Here is a 14,222-nt window from a genome sequence, read left to right as displayed (position 1 = left end):
GCGCCACTGTTGCTACGGCAGCAGCTCATGTAGCATGATGAAGATGCTAACCCGGGAATCACGTCGGGTTTTTATCGCTTTGTGTGACAGTTTATGTCGTCAGGTGCGAAGTGTTTTTCCTGAACACTAAAGCTACTCTTCAGAAAAGGATTTATTTGCTAGCTGAGATGACCCTCCTTCACTTCAGGTAAATTAAGCTATCCTCTGCTAATTTAAAGCTACTGCTGTTTTTAGATGGTGCTAACATTGTGTTTACTTGCTTAAATTTGCTGCTCATGTCGCCAATGTCGATTAATTTAATTTGTATTGAATTAAGGGTTTTCTTTTGATTGTTCTTATTTCACAAATACCAATAATGTTTGAGTGTTAAACATTTTATATGCCTAATTGGTTTTGGTCTTGTTGTTTGGGCGGTTTCTTTTTAGCTCAGTGTGGCTTTAGGGATGTAGCTAGCTAAACATGGCTGGTATTTTACTTTTTCACACTTAACTTTCACATAATTTCTTCCCTGGACTGTTAACTGAATTCAGCCTTTTTCACCTTAATTTTCGCCCAGATATTCAATATTTAGCTAAGCATGGGTGAAAACTTTTAACTTTTGAAGAAATTCATTTACCTGTTTCTGTGGTTTACTGCTACACTTCATTCAGTCCATACCGTTAAGCACTTTGGGTCAGTTCATTGTTGGTAATCAGTTTATATGCTAGTCATAAAATTTCAATCAGAGATCATCTGGTCTAAGACAGTGATTTGCTATGTCGCTGATTTGTCTTGTTCTGATGATGCATAACAGGTGGATTTAAATTGTTTCCATCTCAGTTCACTTATATATTTCAGTATATTTCTTGCAATATCTGAAGGTGCTGTGTTGGCAATGACCTGAATGCAAGGAGTAGTTCACTTTTTTCACCTTTCAGTATCTGCTATTTGTGGATAGTGATGACATCATAGCAAAGACGCTGAATATCAACTCTATACATAATCTGCATTCACATTAAAATGTGTTCCCTGTGAGTTGGCTGATATAACTTCCCCTTAAATCCCCTGGAAGTGTTGGCAAATATTGTTTGAATGCCACAGCAACATCTCATCTTCTCCTCACTCACCACTATAGGAAACCACACTGTGTCTAGCACTGTTAGTTCAGGAAACACATTTTAAATGAATGCTTCGCAGACAGGCTCGAGTGTCTGCAGTGTGTTTGATCCTGTGATGAGCGCCAACCTCAGACCCCGCAGCCCTCAAAATTATCTGCAACTCCAGACCCACAACTGTGTGTGTGTGTGTCTTTGTTTGTATGTGTGTTCTTGTGTGTGTTTCAGACGTTACGTTTTGTGCACATGAAGCAATCCTTGTTGAAAGGCATACCGATGAAACTGTGATTAGAGAGGTTTGTAGCTGGTGTGGGAGAGACGATGTGTTTTTTTTCAGGGCTGATACAGATTATTACTAATTATGGAGAATGATAACTGATATTTGAACTGACATACTGTACATTTGCAGTGAGAATGTAAATCTCAGTGTCAATATTTAATATAACTAGTGATTGAATTTAACCAAGTACCACACTTTAACGGGAACTTCGCTAATTTTCAACCAGCTTGGTATCACTTTAATTTTGGTGGTATGCGCAAATGAACAATGACAAACTTCTCTCCATGTTGCCTGCACCCAGAGCCCCCCACTTTTTTTTTAGCAAAAGTCTGCCAAAACATGTCATCTGGCATCTGTATGACTGCTGTACCAACTTCAGATGTTTGTTCTGTACTTGGTACGCGTGCATCTACAGACACAAAGGGTATAGTTGGGTCTTTCTCTCTCTCGTATCAATTGAGGTGCATCTCACCAAACTCCGATCAAACTGTCTAAACTGGGCAGCGCTGATAAACTATTAACCACTATTCTGTTACCACACTGCAAGTTTCTTGCCTAAAATGCTTCCACAAACATATTTTAGCATACTATTTAGCTGCAATAGAGAAAAACTGTGAATCAGAAGTTGCCGCCATATTGCTTCTCTACTGTGAAAACAGTGGCTGAAAAAACTCAGATCAAACTGTAAAATAAGGCAGTGCTGATCAATCCTGTTCATTGTCTATTTATCTGTTTAAAATGTTTTCAGAAACATAGTTTAGCGTACTGTCACACTGCAATACGATATTGTTTTATACTTGCTGGCTGCTTTACTGTTTCCTATTTCAAAACAGACTCCTAGCCAAAACCAAGCACTGCCCAATTCGCAGTACATCACCCATCAGTGTTTATTGGTCCGGTACAAAAGGGAATACCACAGCCCATTTTCTCGGTTTTCTCTGGTCATGTTGCACCAATTTAAAAAATGTTAGTGTCTTTCTACTGTCTAGACAGCCAAGTTTATTCAAGGGGCCATCTTTCTATCAGTGAAGTACTTTAAGTACAATTCTCAGGTACCTGTGCTTGAGTATTTTCTTTTTCTGCTATACTTTTTAGTTTCTCCTCAATACCTTTTGGAGGTGTTAGATAACTTTAGTTATTAGCTCCTTTGCTGATGCAGATTATTCACTGTTGATAAGCTTTTAATCATGACGTGACCAATCAGATAGTGTTATGGGCGAGACATTGAGTGTGATTACAGACACAGAGAGCTGGCTGCATCAGAGCCAAAGTAGCACTGGTCTTGTTATATGTACAGGTAGAGTGATGGCTTATCATCAGTGTGTGGTAAGAATGGTGGACCTCTTAACGAGGGGAATCTCTTTCATCCTTGATCTCTAGCGTGTTCCCTCCCTTAATGTCTAATCTGATTGCCCTAACGGCTTGTTTGGAGTAACTGTGTTATTGTGCGGTATCTTAAAAGCCCCCAGACCCAGGCCTCTTGGATATATCGTCCCGTGGACACACACAAACATACAGAGTGTGTGCACCAGACTGTCCTGAAGTCGTTTTGACTGTGACAGCCAGAGATAAATGTAGACTCACTAACCTGGCCAGTGAGCAACACAACTGGCCTCTTTACTGTTCAATTTCAATGCTGCTCAGGGCTGGCTTACATAAACATTGTGGGAGTGTGTCCTTTTAAGACGCTTTTATTGTCCAGCTGTTTCTCAACCTTTGGATGTAAATTGTTGAGAGATTGGGATGGATGGAAGGAAGAGAGAAGAGGGGGTGAAAAGAGGTGAGGGGGTGGTTAATGTAGTTGTAAGTAGTGAGGGGATGGGGTTTTCTCTGAAGTAAGGCAGGAGTCATTTAGAGTGGTTTCAGTGTGTGCGTGTGTGCGTGTGTGTGTGTGTGTGTGTGTGTGTGTTTCTGCATCTGTATGTTTGTGCATGTGTGTCATTAATGCGGAGACATCACAAAGTACAGAGAAACAAGATGTTTATTGAAACATCTTCTCAGACCACTTAGCATCAGTTTGTTATTGTCTTGTGGGTAGGCGAGAGTTGCAGGGGCAAAAAGACATGCAAAAAGAAACAAATTGTATTTACGCTGAATGGTTAGGAAACCCAACGTATGCTAATGAAGGGGGGAATCCCACTGCAAACTGCTTCTGAAGCGGATGTAGCCTCACTGTGACACAAACACTGGGATGGAAATCCTTGAAAATATGTCTGCTGTGCAACTGTTGTGCCTTTCAATGTATTTATTTGTTTTGCCCACACGTTGGAGAGTGTCTCTCTTGATTGAGAATCAATTTACTTATTTCTCCCATGCTTTGTTATTCTTCTGTTCTAAGCTATGGTCTTCTCTGGTTCTGATCATTTTGTCTATTAGGATGCTGTAATTATTTTCTCTCTTGCAAACCCCAAGTATAGATGATAAATAATAATAATAATAATGATTTAAAAATGATAATTTTTAAAAACTAATTTCTTGTATGAAGGTTGGTTACTGAGTGTTGAATAGGGTTGCTGTGTTAAAGTGATGGTAGTAGTTAACAGTGCAGCGGTTTTAAAGTTCTGTGAATGTTCTTGTGTGTGTATGAAAAGTGACAAATAGGCTCAGTAAATGCTGCTGTAGTCCTTCTGGACCGCCAAGGCTCTGCACAATCACATGCTTACACAAACACACATACATTGTCAGAGCTGTTCCAGCAGTCCATGGCAAAATGCCTCTGTTCTATCAACAAGAGACTGTATATTGCACAGTAAACTCGTCTTCTTTTTGTTTCCAGAAATGACCTCAATCACATGACACCTTGAGAAGGTTCCCTTAATGCTTACTTTCAAGCCTTTTATGGCCTTTTTTGCTGGCTGTGGATTAAGTCTAATCCTACAGTTCTAGTATATGGACTTGGCAACAGAATGCATTTACATTTGCAGCAGGGCAGTCGAGGACAGTGCACCTTGAAAATGAAAAGGTTCCCTGGGGCTCCTTTAAGGGTTCATTCACATGAAACTCTGGTAGAACCTTTTTATAACTCCTCTAGGAAGGACAGGCTACATTGTGAAGACAAATCTTGATTACTATCACTAAAATCACAGCGAGGACAACCACCACTACTGCTGCTTCTGTTATATGTAAACTACTACTATCACTGTACTATTACTAGAGGTGGGTGCAATTCGATTCGGCATCGATTAATTAACGTCGATGCTTTGCTAGGTCCGCGCATTTAGACAGAAGGCGGCAAATTTGCGGTCTGTTTTGGTCCGCCAAATTGACGCCTCTGAGGGTACACTTACTGCCGCCTCCATTGCTGTCTAAATCCGAGGCGTCAATGTGCCGGCAATTGCTGGACATGGGCGGAGGTGTCGATAGCGTGCACTGTTGTGCGACCCGCAGCCGGGAGTTTTAAAACTAGGAAACTGATCACAGCAGTCAGTTCATCACTTCATCCGCGGATGTCAAGATGAGCAACTGGAAAGCCGCTCAGATCCGGGAGATGCTACCGTCTCCTCGGTCTCTGTAGCTGACAGCTAGCGGACACAACCAAACAGCTACTAGCTGCTGACTGTCAGCTGTTGTGTAGCGGCAAGCTACGAACGGTCGCTGCTTTCAAATTAAAAGCCCCCCGCTAAGAACCCAGTTCTAAAATCCAATGGGGTGCAATGTTAAGCTCTTATTTTGAAGACAACTTTGTTGTCACTGATCACTGCCCAACTTCGTGCTTCACGCCACGTCACGTCACATGTTTACGCCTCATTAAATCCAGGGCTTGACTGTTTTCAGTTTTTTCCGCCAATAGAGGGGGCTCTCCTGCAAGTGGAGCTTTCCCTGGTCAAAGTTAAGTAGGTCAAAGTGCATAGTCATAAAATAAAATATTTTGTATCTTTGAAAAATACAAGTCAAATGTTCAAAAAACCTTGTTATTTACTTTATGAGTGTAGTTTTAGAGGAACTGAGTTAATTGATAGGCTATTTATTTACAAATATAGCCACAGATGAAGACAAAATCAATCTTGTATGGAAAAAAGCATTAAAAATTGCAATAATCGAAGAATCGTGGCCAATAATCGAATCGAAGCTCCCATAATCGAAATCGAATCGAATCGTGAGGTACCCTTGTTGGGACACCCCTAACTATTACTGGTACCACTATCTCAATTGTCATTACCAAATGAAGTGAAGTCAAGAAGGAAACTTAAGGAAGAGCAACGGAAATGGGATGCCCCTTCCAGGACTGACATGTCGTAGATGTTCTGTTAGAATAGACCAACATGGTAAAATAACCAATCGACAACCAGGATGACATAATTATAGATAGATTGCAAACATATACTGTATGAAGAATATGGATTTTGAAGGATGCAAGGCAACTTTAGGTGCCGCCAAACAGATAGGACCACTACAGCTGTATTGTTACTACTACAACTACTTTTACTAGAGTACTATTAATCCTATTTTAAGATTATCATTGCAAACCGCAGGTAGTGAAAATTATGAATGATGTACAATAGTTTGACTGTTGGCTGAGTCATACAAAATGTGGATGAAATCAGTTTTCAGTTGCTGTAGTAATTTGTATGATCTGCAGGAGACGGTGGTACACAAATCAGAGACTAGCTTGTAATTCCTTATACTCTGTGAATACTTGCTCCAGAAATTCAGCTCATCAAAGCCCTTTGGCATGCCATTTACAAACAATACTATGCACATTAATAATCCCATAATCTAATTTTTTGAGGAATGCATTTTACATCATGCTCTGAATAACCCAAAACAGCTTTATTTATATTGCAGATAACATAAAGTTCTCATCATGAGTGCCTTGTTTTGGCAGAGTTAAAGCAAACATGTTTCCTTTTCATTATACAGACTTATTGCCATTAACTTTAACACTCCATATTTTAACAGTTATATGGCCGCTATGTATGCATTAGTCATCGTCAAACTTTTTAGAGAGGGTATACGGGCCCAGCTGTTCAATGTTTCAAGAGTTGTCATCATGCTTGTATTTACGCTCGCACGCGCACACACACACACACACACACACACACACACACACACACACACACACACACACACACACACACACACACCACCATCCCATCCCAGCAAAGTAAAAACACAACCAGACTTATCTTGTGACACGGTGGCCACTTTGGTCCGTCAGGTGTCTTTTATCAAAGGGGGAACTCCAGAGGCTTTTTGTGGGAGTCACCAAAGAAACAACCAAAAAGAAGGCCTTAGCGGAGCTTGAATCCCTCGGGATCTGACCTAGTATGGTGTCCTCTCTCTGATTGGTATGGGGGGGGAGTTGTTGGCGAATCTTACTTGACTTTACATGGCAATGACAAGAAGTGTGGTCTAGTCAACAAAACTTTCCACACCACGATATCACTCAAAAGTAAAGAGAAGAAATGATGCAAACAGATGGTAGCAGATTGGAGATGAGAGGAGACCGAATATCTCTCTCTCTCCATACTTCCACTCCTCTCTCCTTCCCTTTCCCCCTCTCTGTGGTGATGTAAGTGTTTTCGGACACTTCTTCTGTAGTATCTTTTTGTGGTTTGACCTGCATATCTGTGTTAGGATGGCAGAGAGGTGACTAAAAGACTTGGGGAACAAAGAAGAAAGGAAGAAATTGAGAGATGGAGGATAGTGTGTAAGAAACAGAAAGAAAGGAAGATAGTCAATGTGTGCGTGTTTGTGTTTGAGAGAACAGCGTCTTCAATGGGAGTCGGGTATCAGCTGCATAACCTCTTCAGTGTCAAGGGGGCCTCATCAGCCACGCACACAAAAGAGCGTCTGACACAATGAAATCGGGAATGAAAGGGATGGGATTTCACAGCCGAGGCAGAAAAAAGAAAAACATCATATCTCTCTCCTCCCTTTCTCTTTCTGTCTCACTCACTTTCTGTCTCTTTCTTAGTGTTTGTGAAACTACAAAGGGAGAAACACCTGAGCCCCTTGTTTGGGCAGCACTATGTCATAGAAGGAATGTGCCGATTGTGTGTGTGTGTGTGTGTGTGTGTGTGTGTGTGTGTGTGTGTGTGCGTCCACAGGTGTATGTGCGTGTCTGTTTGGGTGTTTGGATGAGAGGGAAACAACCGCAGCCAGCATACCTTACTTGCCTACCTACCTGAGAGTCTTTGAACGTTCCCCAGCTGTATGGTGGCCCATTCAGTGATCAGTGGCTCGCATAAAGTGTTTGATCACACAGTCTGAGTGGGTATCTGATGAAACCTGTTTGTTAGCCAGGGAGAGACTGATGTGCCGGCTTGCTGATATTTTGGACTGATATTGGTGTTTTACTTAAAATTAGAAACAGGGAAGTCTCTGCCATGCAACAACAACCTCTCATTTTGTTGCTCTAAATACATACCAGTGCCTCAACTCCTGCTGTTTAATGAAAACATGGCTACCCAAGGGAAGGCCCTTTTACTTGGCTGTCATTTTGACACGACATTACAGTAAAAAGACAGGTGTAATTAATTATCATAATGTGGGTTGCTGTTGTTGATGATGGTGATGATGGTGGCATTAGTGGACGTTTCTGTGAAAATCACATTATTACTCTAGCTATATCATTCTGATGTTTTTGAGCACAGAAAAGCACTTGTGGTTGTTTCATGTCTATTTGTGAGGGATGGACAATTGCATGCCACAACAGAGTGATAAAAAGAGACAGTACAGTGTTCTGTTTTACCTTCTTGAATTTGTGGAAGAGACACAAAGAGCGATTGGCCACCTCCGTTCTGACTGATGAGTCATTCTCACACATACTGTGTAGATTTATGTGTTGATAGGTAAAATAATCACACGGAGAAGATAAAGATGTCAAAGAAACATTTGTAAGTTTATTGCACAGTGCTTCAATTTGTCTGAGTCTCTTTTGTTACCATTCGGTCCATGTCTCACATACTTTAATCAGCAAAAAACATAATTACCATCTGGGATTTATTGTGTTAAGTGAGAATATTGGAAAGTGCTGACAGCAAATATGCCACTCTGAGCTCTGCTCCGTAGAGATTGAGATTTTATTTTGGCATCATGGATCTGTTTTGTACATCTCTCCCTGTGAAGTTTTGTTTACTGCCACAAAAAAATGCAAAAGGGGGTTAACTGTAACCTTTTATTGGAAACCCTGAAGACATGTGATACTGCTTGAGGAGGAGAGATGCCTAGACGGTAGCAGCCATGAAAAACTAAGGTTATGAAGGCTGCAATTTCAAAGACGTCACATCAGCTTATCTATCGACTGTGCTTTAAGTTGGTTTGCAGACTTTATCATTTAAATGTGACATGCCCCACTATTAACTATCACACTACATTGTGGTAACAGACAACAACAATGTAAAAATAAATATTGTATGACAGTTCAGACTGACTGCAAACAGACATTAATAACAGAGACCAGTCAATGCCCTGCCAACTGAGCAGACATGAATAATATATGTCAGACTTCGGCACAATGAACAGATTACATGCAGAGAAAAATAACAGCGGTTGCATGGTGCCAGACGAGACACTAATTTCTACATCAATCACGCAGGAGAGATGCTGTGCCTTGCACATGTTTTCAGGCTTGTTTGTAAATGTGCCCAGCAGCAAATACAAGCCAGGATTCAGTCTCTTGCATTGTTCTTTTTTTGATCATTCCCCAATCTTTACAACAAAGCTTATTGTTTTCATTTTGATACTCATTTTGTTGTCATGTTTGCGCTTATACTCAGTGTAGCTGTCCTTCACGTATTCATTTTCATAACTTTTTTGTCATTGCTAAATGCTATATCAGGGATTCCTAACTCCGCTGCATGAGCAGGAAACACACATAAGGATTGGACAATACAGGATTTAATTGCAGATCGCGATCATGGTGAATTTCCATCACTGGAATAATCATAAATCAGGATGATCATGAATATCCTCACAAGTGACTTGAATAAGCTGCCAAGCTCAATAACGTACAGTCTTACAATCTTGTAGCTTGTGATACAGCTCCATGCCATGCCCACTACATAATTCTGCAGTTACAAAAAATCCACAAAAAATTCCACAAAGACACCTGTGAGAGTTTTTTAGAGCTGGAGGTAACACAAAATTTGAGGGAGGTGCTTCCCTTGTAAGGGCTGAGACACATCCTGCGTGAGCGGTGTGTGACTGCTGCTTTACTGAACTGCTGTGGCTCACACGTGCATTTGTCCATACACACAGCGCTGCTGCCAGGCCTGTGGAGATTGCCTTTTGATAAAATGATCAATAAAGATTATGACTTGATTCTCCATTCGGGAGAGGAAGAAAAAGAGAACTGCGCATGTGTCTCGAAAAAATAAGCAAGACTTCCAATCTGTGGATGAGGTGCAGCTGTGGCCTCGCATGAGACGTGTGTGAGCCACGTTGCTCATGCCGGCCGTGTGTATGCTCTGACCTGTTTACATGCCGAATTGAAAAGCAAGATATTCAGCCACACACACGTGCAGTTTACTGTACGCAGAATATGTGTCTCAGCAATGATTCTCTATGCAGGAAAAACCCTGGTTTCTTCTGCTTTTGCTACTTGATAGGACAGTCATTCTTTACACGACCACTGGATGTCACTTGACAGGAAAAAGTAAACACAGGTTGAGTAAGTGTGTCATCAAATGACCAATGCTGTTGTTTTCTGGTGAGGACAGGCATCACACCAGGTTTTTTGACATATCTAAACCATTGGTACATTGTGTGGTACTGAAAGATTAAGATGATGACTAACGGATAGGAAGGCTTAAAGAGAGACACACCAGTACAGAGAAATAAACAGAGAGGGGAAAAAAATGGGATAGAAGTAGGGGAACCCCTCGTTAGTGTGACAGCACGATGAGTCACCTCTTCGGATGGTAATAAAACTTTAATTTAGAGGTTTATTTGTGAAACTGTGACGTGTTTGTGCAGCCAGGCCCACACACTGCAGCAACACACCTCAGTCTGCCAGGATAGCACACCAGAATGAGAAATGTTAGAAAGACAGCATGATCTACCAAAGTGTGTTTTTAAAGTGTGTGAGTGGGTTTATAAGTATGTGTGTGTGTGTGTGTGTGTGTGTGTGTGTGTGTGTGTGTGTGTGCATGCATGAGATGTTCCTCAGCTGTTGCAGGGAAAGCACAGAGGTCAGGCTGAAAATGAGCTGTGGAGAGTTAAGATGAAGTATAATAGAATAAACAAGCTCTGTCCTTTATTTCTTTGTACAATTTAAGTATAACATTGATTCAGTACAGCATATTCAAAGAACAAGTGTGTAAGATAGTGTGTCTGGTTAGAAGAAAGCTTGTTTTGGTTAGTGATTGAGAACAAAGAACACCATGTGCACCATGCTGAACTCTGAGATGACTTCAATACAAAGCAGTGTTCAATTTAACCCCTCGCACAAAAGAAGCTTGCTTAAAATGAAGCATCAACGTTAGCTGCCACAACGATGTTGGTATCATCGCCAATAATGAATAATAATCATAATCAATTCGAACCTTAATATTTCTGTTTTTGTATGGTGAGAACATCTAAAGCTTTCAGCCTGAAAATTCTGTTCTTTTTTTTTCCAGCCTTTCGAGTTGATCCTTTCTTAGAGATGGGATATTGTTTTAGCACAATGGGTGTGCATTTGTCTCTGATTTTGAGTGTGGTTTGTCTGAGTGCCTGATAAAATCTGCACTTAGTCATGGAATTCTCCTCAGTGTCTTTCTTGATGATAAACTGAACCCAGAGACCACAACCAGTTCTTGTTGGTCTTAAGATAATTCTTGAGCAGTTACACTTTCTTTTCAAGCACAGAAATCAGATTTTACAAAAACAGCTATTGAATGTTTGAAACCAGATGCGGAAGTGGTCACGCTTGCATTCAGCATCGTCTGCATGCAAAACCACCCACAATGCACATTTATAACAAATTAAAGAAACACATGGAAAGTGAGTAAAACAGTATGCAGACAGATATATTCTGTCACAGGGAAGGCAGATAGACATTTAGAGGCCTAAACTCCAAAAGTCACAACACTCAAGCCAAGGGTTATGAGTACTAAGAGGAAAATCCACCCCAAAACAGAATCAATATGTGTTTCTACAAGGAGTGGGAATAACTTAGGATAGGATTCATGATACGCTGTAGTAGTATCACAATACAGTGATTCTGCAGAAATGTATATATTGTAAGACAATCTAACAATACATCACAATATCTGTTTAAGTGAAGAAGAAAAAAAATCCCCTATAAAGACAAAAGTAGGAATCATGTATTTATTCACTGCATTGTGGTGTCAGTTTCACAGAATTTGAAAAAAACTAAGATGAAACAATTGCTTAGCTTCCCAATTTACCTACCTCCATGACGAGATCAGGATGATGATGATTTTGGGTGGCTTGTGTGTTCGTTGTGTTGCCCCTGTACGTCACTTTACTATCACCTGACAATTCTTGCATATCAGGCAGTCTTCATTGATTTTGTGTCATTAATCTTGTAAAAAGCTGAAGACAGACCACTAGTTTGATGAACCTCACCACACGGAGTCATGAAGCAGTGATACTAGTGAGTGAAATTGGCAAGAGAAACTGTAGTGCAGCACCATTTAATACAAAAATATTCTTATTCATTGGTACCAGTGTATTGATAATTGTATCATGTGAGAAAGAAATATGGTATAATCCCGTATTGACATTTTGTCCCAGCCCTAGTTACTACTTTGATTTTGGCAGTGAGTGAGTCTAGTCTGTCTCTCCAAAAACAAGATATTTTCAGACAGGTTCTGAACCTGCGTAACAAACAGGAACATGTAATCATACTGTACAGTATCAAGTCTGACTGAGTCAAACTACGATGATTATAAAACCTCCATGCCAACACAATTTCTGATCTAAATTAGTAGTGAAATAGAGGATGAGGTCTTTGTTATACTGTACACTGTTTCACATGCATGTGTAAATATTTCAAAACTTTTTGTTTACAAAATGCATTTAGCCATTTGTAACAATTAGGACAATCAATGAAGTCTAATAACCAAAAGTCAAGACTGATGATATTTGCTGCCAAATAATTTTTCCATGATCTACTCACATAAGTTCAGGATGTTTATTCCAATTTTTTCACACACCTGGAATTTGAAGGTTTTTTCACTTGCATCTGTGTGTGTGTGTGTGTGTGTGTGTGTGTATGTGTGTGTGTCTGTGTGTGTCTGTGTCTACAGTAAGAGTACTGTCTTTGTTCCTGAGTAGCATTGGCGGTGTGTTTTGAAACATTACCCCTCACAACCTGGCCTGCACGTGGATTGCTATACATGCCAGCTCATCACCAGGCCGGCAGAATGTGTGTGTGTGTGTGTGTGTGTGTGCGTGCATGTGTGTGTGTGTGTGTGTGTGTGTGTGTGTGTGTGTGTGTGTGTGTGTGTGTGTAGGTGGGTGCACGCTTATGTGTGGGTGTTCCTTGATTATTCTGTAGTCTATGGAAGTATAAGGTTAACTACCAGCGCAGCTTGGGCTGAAAGACTACCCAGAAGGGTGCATCATCCTCATCAAAACTGAACCTATGACTTCATGATGACAGTAACATAACAAAATGACTTTTAACATTCATCTGTCTGGATGTAATTACATTTTTCCTTCTTTACCATTTCTTGTTTGCTGCAAACCTATATCTATACGTGTATCCATATTGGATTCTTAATTAGTTGGTGAATACAATCTTATTCCTACAGAAGAGTTTAAAAGATAATTTAAAAAAGGATAATTTTGGTTTTGTAATTCTTTAATAGTTTTTCCCCACCTCTGATCATATGGTTGTATTTGCTTAACAGACTGACAGAATTTACCATTTCCGAGAAAACAAGTCCATCAAGTTCAAGCACCAGCTGACCTCTGATTCAATATCTGATATCTGACGATAAAGAGACAGAACTGCTGCAAAAAAAAAAACGTGTGAGTGTTTTACTAACGTCAGACTGTGTTACTACATTTCCTCTTCCCATTAAGCAATGTCTGTGTTTTCGTATGCATGTGTGAATGGATGTGTGTGTCCATCCGTGTGTGCGTGTGTTTCCCTGAACAGCCCTACAAAGTCCCAACTCTAAAACAAATACAGCAGGAGGTCACGGTTAAAGATGGGCCAAAAGAGACACCACAAGGAGAAGAAGAGGGAAAGAAATGTAAAATAAACCTTGCTGCCTCCAACAGCTCTGTTTATCTATCAGAGTTTACTGGTGACTCACTCTGAATATATATTTTCGTTGCTTTTATGTGTATGTGTTTGCCTCTGTGTGTATACGTGTGTAAGCACGAGCTGACATTTGCTTGGGTGACACGTGTACCTTTTGTATGTACATTAGAAATGTTGTGTTATTTTCGTGCTTTTTATAAACGTTTTTAGCGGATGTCCCCGAATGGAAGTGTTGGAGCATGTACACGTGCAACGTATCTGTGGTTAACCTGGGGTGGCCTACTGCCACTGCTGGTATATGTTTCAAAGTGTATGTTTAGTTTTGTTTTCTTGTGTCAGCTACTGCTACTGCCTCACTTGTGGTTAAATTGAGGGTAAATGCAGTCATCAATCTTGCCCTAAAAGAGAATGGTGATGTCACTCAGTCTTCCAAAGATCTGTCCGGATGATGAATGTTTCTCTGAATTCGTTAAATGTTACGCAATTTCTTTTTCTTAAACTTTTCTGTGATTTGATGTTGAATGCTGGATAAATCCAAGTACCAAAATTCAATATATATTTATTTGCCTAGATATATGTATATTTTATGATTTATAAAGTTGCATACAAAGACTGCAAGCATTCAAGGCAAAATGAGCATAATGGTGACTCCCATGCTTTTTTGACTTGTAAAATCCCAGATTAC

General features: G+C 40.3%; 1 long non-coding RNA gene across 4 annotated transcripts in view; it reads left to right on the top strand.

Annotated features, from left to right (window-relative positions):
• Window positions 1–4: 4 nt before the first annotated feature.
• LOC311275411 overlaps window positions 5–14,222 on the top strand; it is a 110,654-nt gene continuing 96,436 nt past the window's right edge. For all 4 annotated transcript variants that reach the window (XR_014624865.1, XR_014624866.1, XR_014624867.1 and 1 more), the window contains exon 1: window positions 5–187. This is a non-coding gene — a long non-coding RNA (uncharacterized lncRNA). The remainder of the gene's footprint in view (window positions 188–14,222) is intronic.

The sequence above is a fragment of the Pagrus pagrus genome (genome assembly GCF_965226575.1).
Source record: "Pagrus pagrus genome assembly, chromosome: 19".
Classification (NCBI taxonomy): Eukaryota; Metazoa; Chordata; class Actinopteri; order Spariformes; family Sparidae; genus Pagrus; species Pagrus pagrus.
This window is presented reverse-complemented; position numbering and strand designations above follow the sequence as displayed.